The sequence below is a fragment of the Thermobia domestica genome, chromosome 15 (genome assembly GCF_964235325.1).
Source record: "Thermobia domestica chromosome 15, izTheDome1.hap1.1, whole genome shotgun sequence".
In the NCBI taxonomy this organism is placed as follows: domain Eukaryota; kingdom Metazoa; phylum Arthropoda; class Insecta; order Zygentoma; family Lepismatidae; genus Thermobia; species Thermobia domestica.
In genome coordinates, this window is record NC_137468.1 from 38,448,303 (window position 1) to 38,461,822 (window position 13,520).

The window sequence follows — 13,520 nt, forward strand, 5'->3', positions numbered from 1 at the left end:
TACACTGAATTTCAGCTCCGTAAGTTTAACGGCTTGCGAGATACTCATTTTTTTTCGCAAAAATTCGGATTTTCACTACCTCCTTAGGATATTATGTATTATAATAAAAGCAATATAACATTCCAGTTTGGATTAAGGCCTAACTATATACCAAAAGTAATTTCATTTGACTTTGCAATTTGACCGTGATGATCAGGCACACATAGTTACATTCAATTTTTTATATAATAATTTATATATTACAGTGATTCAAAAATGTATTTTTTCTAGTAGTTAGTTTCTCTAAAAACTCACAGGCCTCGAAAGCCAAGTAATAGTATAAGTCCTATTGCTGTTATTACAATTAAAAATATCAATATCCAAAAGTGCCTGAAGTTTTTTTCTCTTCCCACTTTGTTAGATATACTCACCTCAGGTAAGTAGACAGAAACAAATGGAAAAGGAAGGGAAATTAAGGTCTTGAAAGTAAAACGAAGACAAATTTACCAGTCTTCAGAAGATACTGTTTACAATGCAGTGAGCAGAGAGGGTAGACCATACTGAGTCGGTGGGTCGCAGTGGGTCACAGTAGGTCATGGTGGGTGGTGGGTCACAGAGGGTCACGGTGGGTGGTGGGTCACAGTGGGTCACATGCTGTTGACCCACGACCCACCGACTCACTCAAAAAACTCGACCCACCGACCCACTCCATCTCTGGGTGGAACACGCTTTTCTTTCAACAAGACAAAAGTTCATTTGCTCTCGTTAGACAAAATTTAAAAAATCAATTTAAATATTTCGAGCTTTTTAAAGCAAGTAAATTTGGAAGTCTGGGTATTTAGTGGTTGACGTTTACATCTTCCTTCCATGTCGCTCTATCTGTGGGCAGTGGTGGATCTAGAAGGTAAAAACTGGGAGGGGGGGGCAGCCAGTACCCAGACTATGATAGGTATATATAAACTTTCAAAAATATATAAAAAATAGCTTAAATTATTTTGTCACAGAAAAACTGGGGGCCTAGCCCTCCGGCCCTAGCCTAGATGTACCACTGCCCTTGGGAAGCCTAGTCTAGATATTCAAAGATTTTGTGAAGAGATAGGATATGCCTAAGACGGGGAACTATATCAGGGTTTTAGTGTTATGGCTATAAATCTTCCTTGTAAGGGACAACTGGCTAGGCCTGGAAGAATACCGGTAAAGTTATATAAAACGATACCTTCGGAAAGTACGGTATAGAACCCCTACTGGGTTGAGTTGGAAAAGAATAAGAAGGAGATATGTTAATTCGTTACTGCGGTAATACAAGTCTGGTTTCCTTAAGCTAGACAGTTAATAAGTTAGTAAGCTGCAGAATTAGTGAACTAATTAAAAATAATGAGTCGTCTTCAATTTCTAGTTCAATTTTTGAAGTTAGTTTTACGTCCATAGCGACTCAGAGAGTAGGCCCAACTGTGGGAAAACGTAGGCTAACCAACTACTAACGTTGGAGTCGCGGTGGCTCTGGTACGTTCGATCCCCTTTTATTTCGATTGTTTCTTATTTTTTATTATTCTCACTTTCATTTTCTATCCTGTTTACATCATACATAATTAGTCCGTCATTGTGAACTCAAGATGCCGCATTTTTGAACATTTCGTATCTTTTCGTCTCCTACACTTACTGATCAATATTCATACCAAATTTGGTTTTCCTAGCTTCAGCAGTTTGAAGTCCCTATATTTTCGTCATGGGTTTTGAGCGGTGATCTTGGATTCAAGGTGGCCATGGACTTTTCAATTAAGTTTATGTTTACATTTTGACCCTCTGTCATTTTGCACAGGGTTATCGCACAGAGTTGAGACTCCATCTTCTTTCATTTAAAAACAGCTTTCAAACGATGTGCTACTGATCCTCCTTTGTCATTTGAAACTTTTGAGTTGAACTCCGTCTGGGACCCCGGGGCAAACCTTTTTTTTACCCCAAAAAGTGCACCCTTGAAAATGATGGTATACGTGCTGGTCGAGTTATCCTTCTACTCAACTGTTTCCGAACAAATGGCCCGGTTCAAAGTATTCTGCCAGCTAATAGCTTTTACATTACAAAATACGTTGTAAGTCACGATTTCATATTACTTTCCGCCCGGTGGCACGTATAATTTTGGGATTCGTTTAATTATAACATATCAAATAATGCAAACACAATTGTCTCGTTCGGATTTCAGCGGAGCCAGTTTGTGGATCTTCCCTTGTAAGAATTTTTATCTCAATTTGAAAATAATTTGCATCAATAGATAAAAAACTTGTGAAGGTAAATGAATGTGCGAGGAACAAGTTACAGTTACAAATGACAGATCACAAATACTAACAAAGAAAGGTATTTCTTAATTAGTTTCATTTCCTGCAGTTGTATTTAATTAATTTACCATTTTTATTAATTGGTTGTTGCTTCTGTTATCTATGAGATATTAGGTAGACTAGCGAAAACACTGTTATTCATTGTAAGAATTTACTACTGATAACTGAAGTTAATTTCTTTATTTAACCCAGTGGTTCGTAACTTTGTTTACTTGGTTTCGTGAGCCCTGCACACTTTACGCCACTTCCTCGTTGCCGCGCGTTGGTCAATTTTGATCAATTTTGCTATTTCAAATGCAACATTGAATTCTCAAATTTTCGATAATACTTGTAATAATTATTATATATCAATCGACATTGTTAAATCATCATAGAAAAACTGAAGAACGGTTTAAAATGAATTTTTGGACATGGTTATTACCGACCTCGAACTCACTTTTTATCATGTCCTTCTTATTAAACTATGTAATCTAAGGAGGAAAAAGGTTCAAAATGTATGCCAAAAATAGAGTACTTCAGAGGTTTCTAAATTTAGGGAAACTATTTGCAAACTCCTCATTCAAAATAAGTAGACACGTGCATCAGTGATATTGAAAATTCCTTTTTTAAAAGGAGAATTGGGAGATTTTTAAAAAATAATTTTTCTCTCCACATTCAAAGCAATGTTATCTGTTTCACCATCACTGGAAATCGGCCGAACCATTTGAAATGAATCTTCGACCTGTTAATCCTGTTCTCAACCTGGGATTTTACTGTCATTTTCATTAAAATATATAAATTTCTTCCCAGTATATTAAAAATTCATCGACATCTATATCACGGGAAAATGCTGAATCGTTTGGACATAGCGACATAGGATTTGGACGTAGGATTTTTATCACGTCAGGATTTTAGATTTGTTCTTAATGGGCACAGTTCTTACTGAAAATAAGTTATTTTGTGTTTGTGTGGTATTAAAATCAACATCTCTACTTAAAACTTTCTTAACACTTGTCAGTAGCTCGTAATTGTGCAACTGTCATTATACAAGAGACCCCCTTGCTAGTTCTTTACGCCCCCTCCCCGAGGGAGCGCGCCCTCAGATTGGATTTTGGGTTTAGATTTCTGGGCTTTCGGCACCTATGGTCATTTAGCCTGTCACGTATGAGGGAGGACGTCCCTCGGCGAGCACACTATCCGGGGAAAGGGAAGGAAGCGCCCTGGGACCTGTAAGTGAGATACCACCCCGACATTTACCTGGTGTGAACATTCATGGCTGGCCTGAAAATGATTTTTACATTTTTCGACCGAATGCCCCCACCGGGAATCGAACCAGATACCGCTCGCACCGAAGGCAAGAGCATTAGCGACTACGCTACGCGGGGTCACTTGCCCTCAGATTTGAAACGATTAATTTAGGCATAGTAGTACCTAAGAACAACAAGTATGGCGACCAATACTCTGAGACCACCCCTTATCCACCTGATTATTGTCAGAGAAATTAAAAATAGAAATTTACAGAAGCATAATTTATCTCATTATATTTTTGATATAGCTTCGAAAATAAAAGGAAGGGTTTTCATTTACAAAAAGGAAAAAACACTACCAGTTTTAGAAAACGAAATATTTAGGAAAATGTTTGCTCCATAGTAGAACAGCTGAGAGAATAAAGATTAAAAAAAAAAAAAAAAAAAAAACAACTAATTTTACACACAAATGGCTATCAAAACAACTGAAGCCTGTAGTTTGGAAAATCAAGGATGTGTAACGTGATAACACTGATTATGCATGTGTAGTGTCTGGTTGTTGTTCTAAACGTCTGAAATACGTCAAACAAGGCAGAACGAAGAGCGAACAGATACCACCCTCTTCGCTCTTCGTTCTGCTATACGGGAGAACTCTTGAGTGCTATAAAGATACCAAATTTTATGAGCGCTCTTAGTTGGGATAAAGGTATGTAAGACGGCAGTTGTGTTAGGCATGTTGAGAAAATCAATATCGAAGGTGATGAGACTGATGACACCTTATAGAATCTATGAGAAAATAACATCGGAAAGAGTAATATTTAGTGGATAGAAAAGATGTCTCTCCGACAGAGTAGCCGAGTCTTCAAGGGAATTGCCACCAAGGATCATAGAGCGAATTGTGCAAAAGTGACTTCAGCGTTTCAACCAGCACGTGGAACAACCTATTGCAATAATCACAGTTCGAATAAGTTGGATAATTTGAGCATTTGAGGTCGGTGATTTTCAAATCACTGATCATCGCTAATACCGCTTTTAAAGCAAAGCAAGTAGTGACAAGAACTTGCAAAATGGACACTGATAATTGGAAACACGAAATATGGTCTGATGAATCCTCGTTTACCTTATTTACCCAAAGAAGCATGTGCTTTGAACAGTCTTATTCCTTCTGTGAAACATGGCATGGACTCTACGTGACGCTTAGAGTTGCAATTTTCTCGTATTCCGTGGGTCCTGAGATTACGCTTACAACACCCATCACTTCACTACCAATGAAGGTGATCACGTGCATCTTATGATACAGATGCTGTTTCCGGTCAATGACACAGTTTTCTCTATGACAATGCGCCAATTCACACCTCCAGGGCTCTTGAGGCATCGTTTCATGAACATAGGTAGAAACTTCATCTCGTCCCAAGGGCCACCCAATCCTTAAATCTTAACATTGTTGAAGCCTGTAGGTCTATTCTGAGGTTCAGAATCCAATCTTCACTCTTCAATCTTCGCTAAAGAAACTATGTATGCTGCACTGTATCATGAGGATGGCACAATCTTCTCATGGAAACCATTTATGACTCATATGCTTCCACAATGAATCCAGCGATATTCTGGAGGCTAGTGGTGCTCCTATGTCGAAATGGCATGTAATATCAACACCGACCGTATTTCAAAACAGCACCGACAACGTTTGGGAGGTGATTCCTGACACCAAGACAAGACAAAAAGTATAGATCAACCTGAGAGCACAAATGCTTTCTTTCGGAGTTATGGGCTGCCGAAAACAAGAAAAATTGAATTTTAAAGGTCCATAGCTCCAAAACTATGGGACCTACTGTAGTCGGATCAAGATTTCACTTAGGAACTAATATGTGCACTATCCAAAAATACGTGTTTCAGAATCCTAAGGTACCTAGGCAGCAATTTTTATAGAGGGAGTTTGGCTACGGGCATATAACTTGAAGTACTCACCAACTACCTCTAAAAAAAATACACTTTTTATAGAGGTGGTTGGTGGGTACTTCAAATTATTTACCCATAGACAAACTGTCTCTAGAAAAAATGTTGCATGAGTGCCTTAGGATTCTGAAACAGATTTTTTGGATAGGGCGCATAATAGTTCCTGAGTGAACTCTTGACCCGACTACAGTAAGTCCCCTAGTTTTCGAGCTATGGGCCTTTAAAGTTCATTTTTTCATGTTTTCGACATCCTATAACTCTGAAAGGAAGCATTTGTGTTGTATATATATGGTGTTTTAAAAATGGCGCCCACGGACAAGAGAGCACTATTGTACAGGCCAAAATAAAGCGAAAATATAATGTTATATGATGTTATGCCTTCCGGGACCTCCTTCAGCCGCTATGAGGAATCAAAGTTTCACAATGTAGCAACGTAGTAAATTGCGGGCGGTCAGGGCCTGATTCTTGTAGTTCAATGTATGAAGTAACATTTTACATTGTGCACATATTATAGAAGAACTAATCAATTAGGATTTTGCTGTCGAGTATTGAAATATGGAAGTGTAATATAGAAGGATGCATCAAAAAGCTTCCGGCACAGCTCTGTTGATACGAAGTACATTACTACCGCTCAAAGGTTTTCGAACGCTCTGGATTTGAGTGAGCATATATGGTAAACCTATTATTTTGGGACAAAAACTTCACTGACGTGTGTCAGAAGTAATCCTGTCTAAAGCATAAAATTTGGCAAAAGTTGGATCAGAATCTGAAAGATTTTGCAGATGACATATTTAATTATATTTCTTAAAATGGACACACAAAAGGACTGTAGTAGATATTGCATGGTGTAAACCATTGGTCACCAAACTTACGAAGCTTTTGAGCTACCGTACTGTTTTTAAATCCTACTGAGAGCTACAAACCAAAGAACTACCTTTTTTAAATCTTGCATTTGTTTATTGTCTATACGTGGACCGAAAATGTTTCAACTTACGCGTGGACCAAAAATGTCCCTGCGAGCTACTAGTAGCTCGCGATCGAGTTTGGCGATCACTGGTGTAAACAAAAGTGTGAATACAAAAATACAAAAAGCACCCTTTTTATTTTTTTTAACAATACCATGTACGTGTTAAGATGAATCTACAAAAAAAAAGTTTCAAAAGTTTCATAGTTGTAAATTTTAAGTAATGGCACAATTTGTTTTAAAAAAATGCTTTGTATGCCAATTAATGTTTAACACTGTAACCTTTTGCAAGGTTTCTTAGGATCTACTGAAAGAGCAAAAATTAAGCTTTCATTTGACACCTGGATTAGCCCAATAAGTTGAAAAATAAGGAAGTTATGGTAAGTTCCATGAGTGCCGAGAAGTGAAATTGGCGCCAAATTCACATTTTTCAAAAATTTTCCCCGGCCCGTTTCTCATCCAAAAAATCGGAAAAAAATAATTTAGCATAATTTCATTGGTAATGTATGAAAAATTTTGAAGAGAATCTGAGACATTGAAGCACATTGCTCTAGGTGAGCTGACATGGAATGACCCTAATGTACCTAGTTTGCGTTACATTTCGGATAAGTAGCTACAATATATGTATATTTTTTTCGAAAACAAATGTTTCTTTCCTGTGTTTCTTTTACAGAATGAAACAATGGAGCATGAACTACGTATGTTGGTAACCGACAGTCAGTCACCGGCACACTGAGAAACGGATAAGATCTTAGTAGCATTGCTGTTTTCGGAAGAGGAGTACAGCCTCAGGGAAATCACATGTACTGATTGCAAGCACCTGGAAGATTTTGTCATAGATTTTGACAGCTCCAAATCAATACATTCAGTGAGTTAACTACGAGTGCAATGGTAGTCTATCTTACTGTAGTGTAATGCTTCTCTATATTCTGTATTTTTAATTTTATATAACAACATTGTTATTATTATATAATTAGTTTAGCAGAATAATAATAAGCAGCCATTTTTTCTAACACAGTATGGCATTTCAGTCAGTGTTACAGTACGGAAGGTATAACATCGCTGGCTTCCCGCGAAAAGTTGTAGTGACGTTTATAGGGAGTTACCAGTTTGGTTAATCGTGGCTCGCTGAGCGCAGTAGACGGTTGGTGGTGATTGGCTACCCTCTTACCACACCCCCAGTGACAAGCAAGTCCAAGCGCGGGAAGCCAACGGCGTTATACCTTCTGGACTATACATTAGATGAAAATGTTCATATAGCTGTCAAGTAAGAATTTGTTCTTGCATCTACATAAACCGATTCAGAACATGCAATATTTCGTTTATAAAATCAGCGAAGCACATCAAATTTCCAATAAAGTAACTGTCCGCATGAAAGGATATAACAGCCCTATTATTACTAACTTACAGTTCTAAATATTTACGATGATTGGGGAAAATCGGAATGTGCAATAATAATAATAATAATAATAATAATAATAATAATAATAATAATAATAATAATAATAATAATAATAATAATAATAATAATAGTGTTAGAGTATTAGTACAAAAAAATTGAAGTAATAAAAATGTTATTTTTATATACATATTCAAAGTTTCGGAACTTAAAGTAACGTAACGCGTTACATTTTAAGTGAAAAGTAAAGTAACTTGTAACGCGTTACATTTTTACAAGTAACTTACCGAACACTGCTATTGAGTAAATTCAAAGACTATCTGAATTTTAGTAAACATGTACATACCCATTTATATATATATATATATAAATATTTACAAAGTGAGTCAATAGGTGTATATATTGCCCCTGAGACAAAGAAACAATGCTTTCCCACAATAACTTTAACTACTGGTACATCAGGCTTGCAAACCATACGACAATTTATGATGATATATGATAATTTAAACCTTTATACTATATATGATAATGCCCTGGCGATAATACACGAGTATGCGATAATTTTAGAACGCACACTTTTTTTTTTGCACTTTTGAATGTGAAAAAAAAAAATAGACGTGCATTAAATAATTATAAAACAAACACGAACACACAGACACACACACACTCACTCACTCTCTCACTGAGGTTGTTTAAATAGTCATTCCCGCTAAAAATAAACCAATAACGATTTGAGAATTGGCAAATAGCAAGCCTGCATCCATTCTTTAAACAATTACATTTACATGCGGGTGGAAATATTGTTGTTGTTGTACAGGGTAGGGTTAATAAGGATTTTTTAAAAAAATATGAGGACAGTGACGCCGATTTGGAATTCGAAACTGAAGATTACTAGATAAGTTTATTACAGATCATAGCTAGTATTAGTAGTGTTAGACATATTTCTACAATTACCATGTGTATAACGAATATAGATCCAAGATCATATTTTTGTAATATACGATAATTTTAAAGACGAAAATAGATAATTTCGTTCTCTGAGGTTGGCAACTCTGTGGTAATTGATATTCTCTAAACCAGCGTTTCTCAACCTTTTTTTTTTTCCTTTCGGGTACACCAAAGTACCATTCAAACTTTAGCGACACCCTTGCATGTGATTTTTGCTAAAAAGCAAACACATAAAAATACATACAATTTTTTTATTATTATGGAACAACTATGAGATGCATATCTCACAAACAAATTACGTAAGGCTCTTGAATAGAAATATATTAACAGGGCGAGTCAAAAATTATCTACACTTTTGTTATAACTTTTCTTACATTGCGCACTTTGTCTTCTGTCCTCTCTTATTTTATTGTTATACTGTTGTGGTAATGCTGTGAAAGTGTGATCTTAATTCCTCCATTTTTCTTCCTTCTGTTGCAGATATATCATGGCTGTTTCATTAGAAGTTGAGTGGAGTTGAATTGAGTTTAACGTCCCGTTCAGCAGCGAGGCTATATGAGATGTGGACCTACTGATTAACGTGGAATCCGAACCACATAAGCTCCCTCCGGGAATCGAACCCGGGTCTCCCACGCCAAAGGAGCTCCATTAGAAGTTTGCACCAAAGAGGAACAACGAGCAGGAATCCGATTCCTCTGGTCGGAGGCTGTCAAAGGGTCAGACATTCATCGCAAACTATCATCGCAATATGGGTGATAGTGCACTGTCACGTAAAACTTTTTTTTTGGGGGGGGGGCTTGGGAAGTTTAAAAGTGGTCGAACAAGTGTAACGTATGAGGAGGGAGCAGGATGGTCATCAACCTCCACTACAGATAACAACACTCAGCAAGCTCGAGAGATGGTTCTGCTGGCGAATAGGCGAATCACTATCGATGAGGTAGCAGCTGCCCAGACCTAGCTCCATCTGACTTTCACTTATTTGGGCTATTCAAGAATGCTTTGCGTGGTCGCCGATTTGCCTCAGATTTGGACGTGCAAAATTCTGTGCAAAAGTGGCTTCACGACCAAGCGAAAACCTTTTATTTGGAAGGAATACGTAAGCCAAGTGCATTGATAAGGAGGGAGATTAGGTAGAAAAATGATGTGCATAGTATAACCCTAGCTTCATGTAAATAAACTGTAGAATGAAAAGTGTAGATAATTTTAGACTTGCCCTCGTAATATAAAAGAATTTTGAGTTATACGTCCCACGATTATGCCGGTTAGGCTAAGAGAGACGGTGATGATGAGAGATGAATGAAATGGTGGAATGAAGAAAGTGGGAGGAAACGGGAGAACCCCGAGAAAACCCACGCACACGGTGTTTGTCCACCACAAAGTTCACTTGGCGGGAGCAGGGTTTGAACCCGAGACCCCAAGCGCCAGAGGTGAACGCTCTACCACTGAGCCACCGCGGCCCCGCTAATATAAAATAAATTTATGACTTAAGCAGGAATATGAAAAAGAAATATTACCATCAGAAATATAAGAAGACATCAAACTTAAAACTAGTGAGATATTAGAAGACATTAAAAATCTCGCGACACAGCCGTTGCGTTGAGAAACGCTGCTCTAAAGTAAATATGATGATACGTCAGTGGAAAGGATTGAGAACCTTGCTCTTTGGTTTGTGTTATCTGCAATATACGTAATAATCTCATGATTTTCATGGTTGATAACATGCCGGAAGATAACTACGTTATACAAATCTCAGTTAAGATTAGGAACAGCTTTCCAAGACTCAATGATAATTTTGCCTCCTGACAGGAAATGAAATTAACTGGAACTATCTTTTTTAAAATGAAATTCCGATTACATTATGTATCATGGTTCTCTCAGAACTACAAAATGTAACAGGAGGGTGAATCCTGCTAGTAATTGATATGTAGGTATTGACTGCCTTTCATTTAGTTAATTATATGTACGTAGGAGTTAGGGAAAACTACATCATGCATTGATAAGAACCATAATTGGAAAACTTAATGAAAAATTTAACAGATTTAAAGTAAAATTTAAAGCTATAAATAAAATTACTGATTAACTTAAAAATTGATACCGAATGAAAGCAACGGTTGAAATTATGTAAAATTGACTTCAAAATTAATATTAAAAATTACAATTTTCATTTCTATGCTGGGAGAACTGTTTTTATTTGTGACAGTTATTGTATAATTTAATGGATAAAATTAAGACCATGGATAAATTAATCGATTGTTATAAAAAAAATTACTATTTTGACACAAAATTGATTATTAATTTTAAAAAGTAATTAAAATGTTACAAAATTAAAATAAACAAATTATCAATGAAAATTTGTTATGTTTTAATTTAAATTATTTATATGCTAATTGGTTTTATCTACAAAAGACATGTTTACTGTACTTTATATGGTCCTATATACTAATGGTGATAAAATATAGCAATGGTATTAACTGTAATGTCAGTGTCTTACCAAAAGGCTAAATGTAGCCTACGTAATCATCTTGAATAATGGTAATTTCAATGTTACATGAAATCCCATGGGATCATGTCTCATGATAACCCTCACATTACATCCAGTGTAGTAGTGTAGTTACACTAAATAATTACATTAGATAATTAATGTTAAACTTAAAAAAGACATCATTACCGTAAATTACTGTTTAATAGTAGTACTTAAGTCATTACATAACATAATTCAATAATAAATATGATTTATATATGTTGTCCCTTTCGTGGATCTCTCGTAATTCGGAATCGACTTCTACATAAAATTAAGAGGGTATTTCAGTATTTACAAAATAAGACGAGTCTATGTTTCCGAAAACTCGAGAGAGACAGAATTCTTCGACAATCCAGACGAGACGAAAAGAACCCCTTGACACAAGGAATTCAAAATTTAAGTGTCGAATTTTTGCGAAACTCTGGTGCTATCAGGAAGGTATAGGGCTGACACATGAAAAAATATAGTTTCCGAAATAAAGTAATTATAATGGCACATGAGGGCAAAATATCAAAATATTTTACAATGGAGTACGTGGGAAACTACATGTGACAAATGGATTTTTTTTTTTTTTAGGTTCCTTGGAAAATGAAATGAAATCTTTGACTTTTATGTCTCATGGTTATGCTAGCTAGGCTAAAGAAGACGGTGATTATGAGAAATGAATGAAAATGATGGAATGAAGAAAGTGGGAGGAAACGTGAGCTCACGCACACGGTATTTGTCCACCACAAAGTTCACTTGGCGGGGGCTGGGATCAACCCGGGACCCCAAGCACCAGAGGTGAACGCTCTACCACTGAGCCATCGCGGCCCTTAGGTACCTTGGGTTCAGCGCAGGGAGCTGGGTTTTGGACAGCGTGTAAAGTATGAACACCGGCAAATAATAGTTAAAAACCACGGTGGAGACTTTTATAGTTTCCGATGTACCGGACAAAGAGTGGGAAATGGAGCATTGTTACCCAGGGATTTATTTGTAGCCACGGAAGCCTGGGAATTTCCCCCCTTCTAAGTTTTGACTTCCTTGTCTCTTAGTTCAGTCTTCCCAGGTAAAATACCCCTTTCATAGGCTATACAATCTGTTAAAAGTACAATAATTCAACTTCACGTTTTAGTAGCAATCCTTTATAAATATTCCCCCTTTCTACAAAATCCACAAATAAATCACTGTTGTTACCCATGGAGATACCTAGCGGTTGATATAAATTAAAATTAGTATTTTCTTCGGGTTTTGGTCGTACACATAAAATATGACTAATTGACAGCAAACCAAAGGTAAAAAACGAGAACATTTCATAATCCGCATGACAGATGGATGAAATAAAATTACACTGACTCCAGAAATGCATATAGTTTACATTAACTAAAATTAGTATTTTCTTTGAGGTCTTGTACACATCCAACTAATCGAACTCAAACCAAATGTAAAAAGGGGGAAATACTGTATAATCCTTATGATACATGGATGAAACAAAATGACACTGACTGCAAAGATATGGAACACTTCATACCTACTCGGTGCTGTCAAACTCACAAGTCTTTGGTGTCAACGAAAAGATTATTTAAGTGGGCAACAGGAAATGCAAATGAGGTGTACCTGCCTATTGCCAAGTACCATAGCACAGAGGCCATATGGGAACAACAACCAAGAACCCTTTCTCCAGTTGGGCACTTAACAATACCAATGAGTAATGGCTTTTGACCCAACCTTGGTCTTATCAAATTCTACAAAATGGACGTAACGTACGAGGCACATGTCAGGACTGTATTTAAAACCTCCAACTGTTGGGAGTAACTGTATTATAAAATAAAGTGAAGTTGTCATAACTTTTCATGGGTTCAGCCGCGTAGACCTGAGCATTCTCGATTTGGTATATGCCTAATGTTATTTCATACAACTCATCTGCAGTTAGACGAGGAAATTTAGTGAGTGAAGTAGCATCACATGGCGTCCAAACCTGCGATGTCCGCCTAGCAATGTCTCCTGAATCAGTTCTCTTTTGTTGAAGATTAGCACGTGATAGCATAATAGCAACTTTTTCTTGCATTTCATAGGAACCTTTGGTGAGCAGTGTTGCGAACTGGTTTTTTCATGGCACAAACAATCAGAAGATATTCACGAATATGTGTCAACGCTGCTATGGCGACTTTATTTCTGAACATTTTGAACTTCATTTTGATGTGCTCATTTTTGGCCT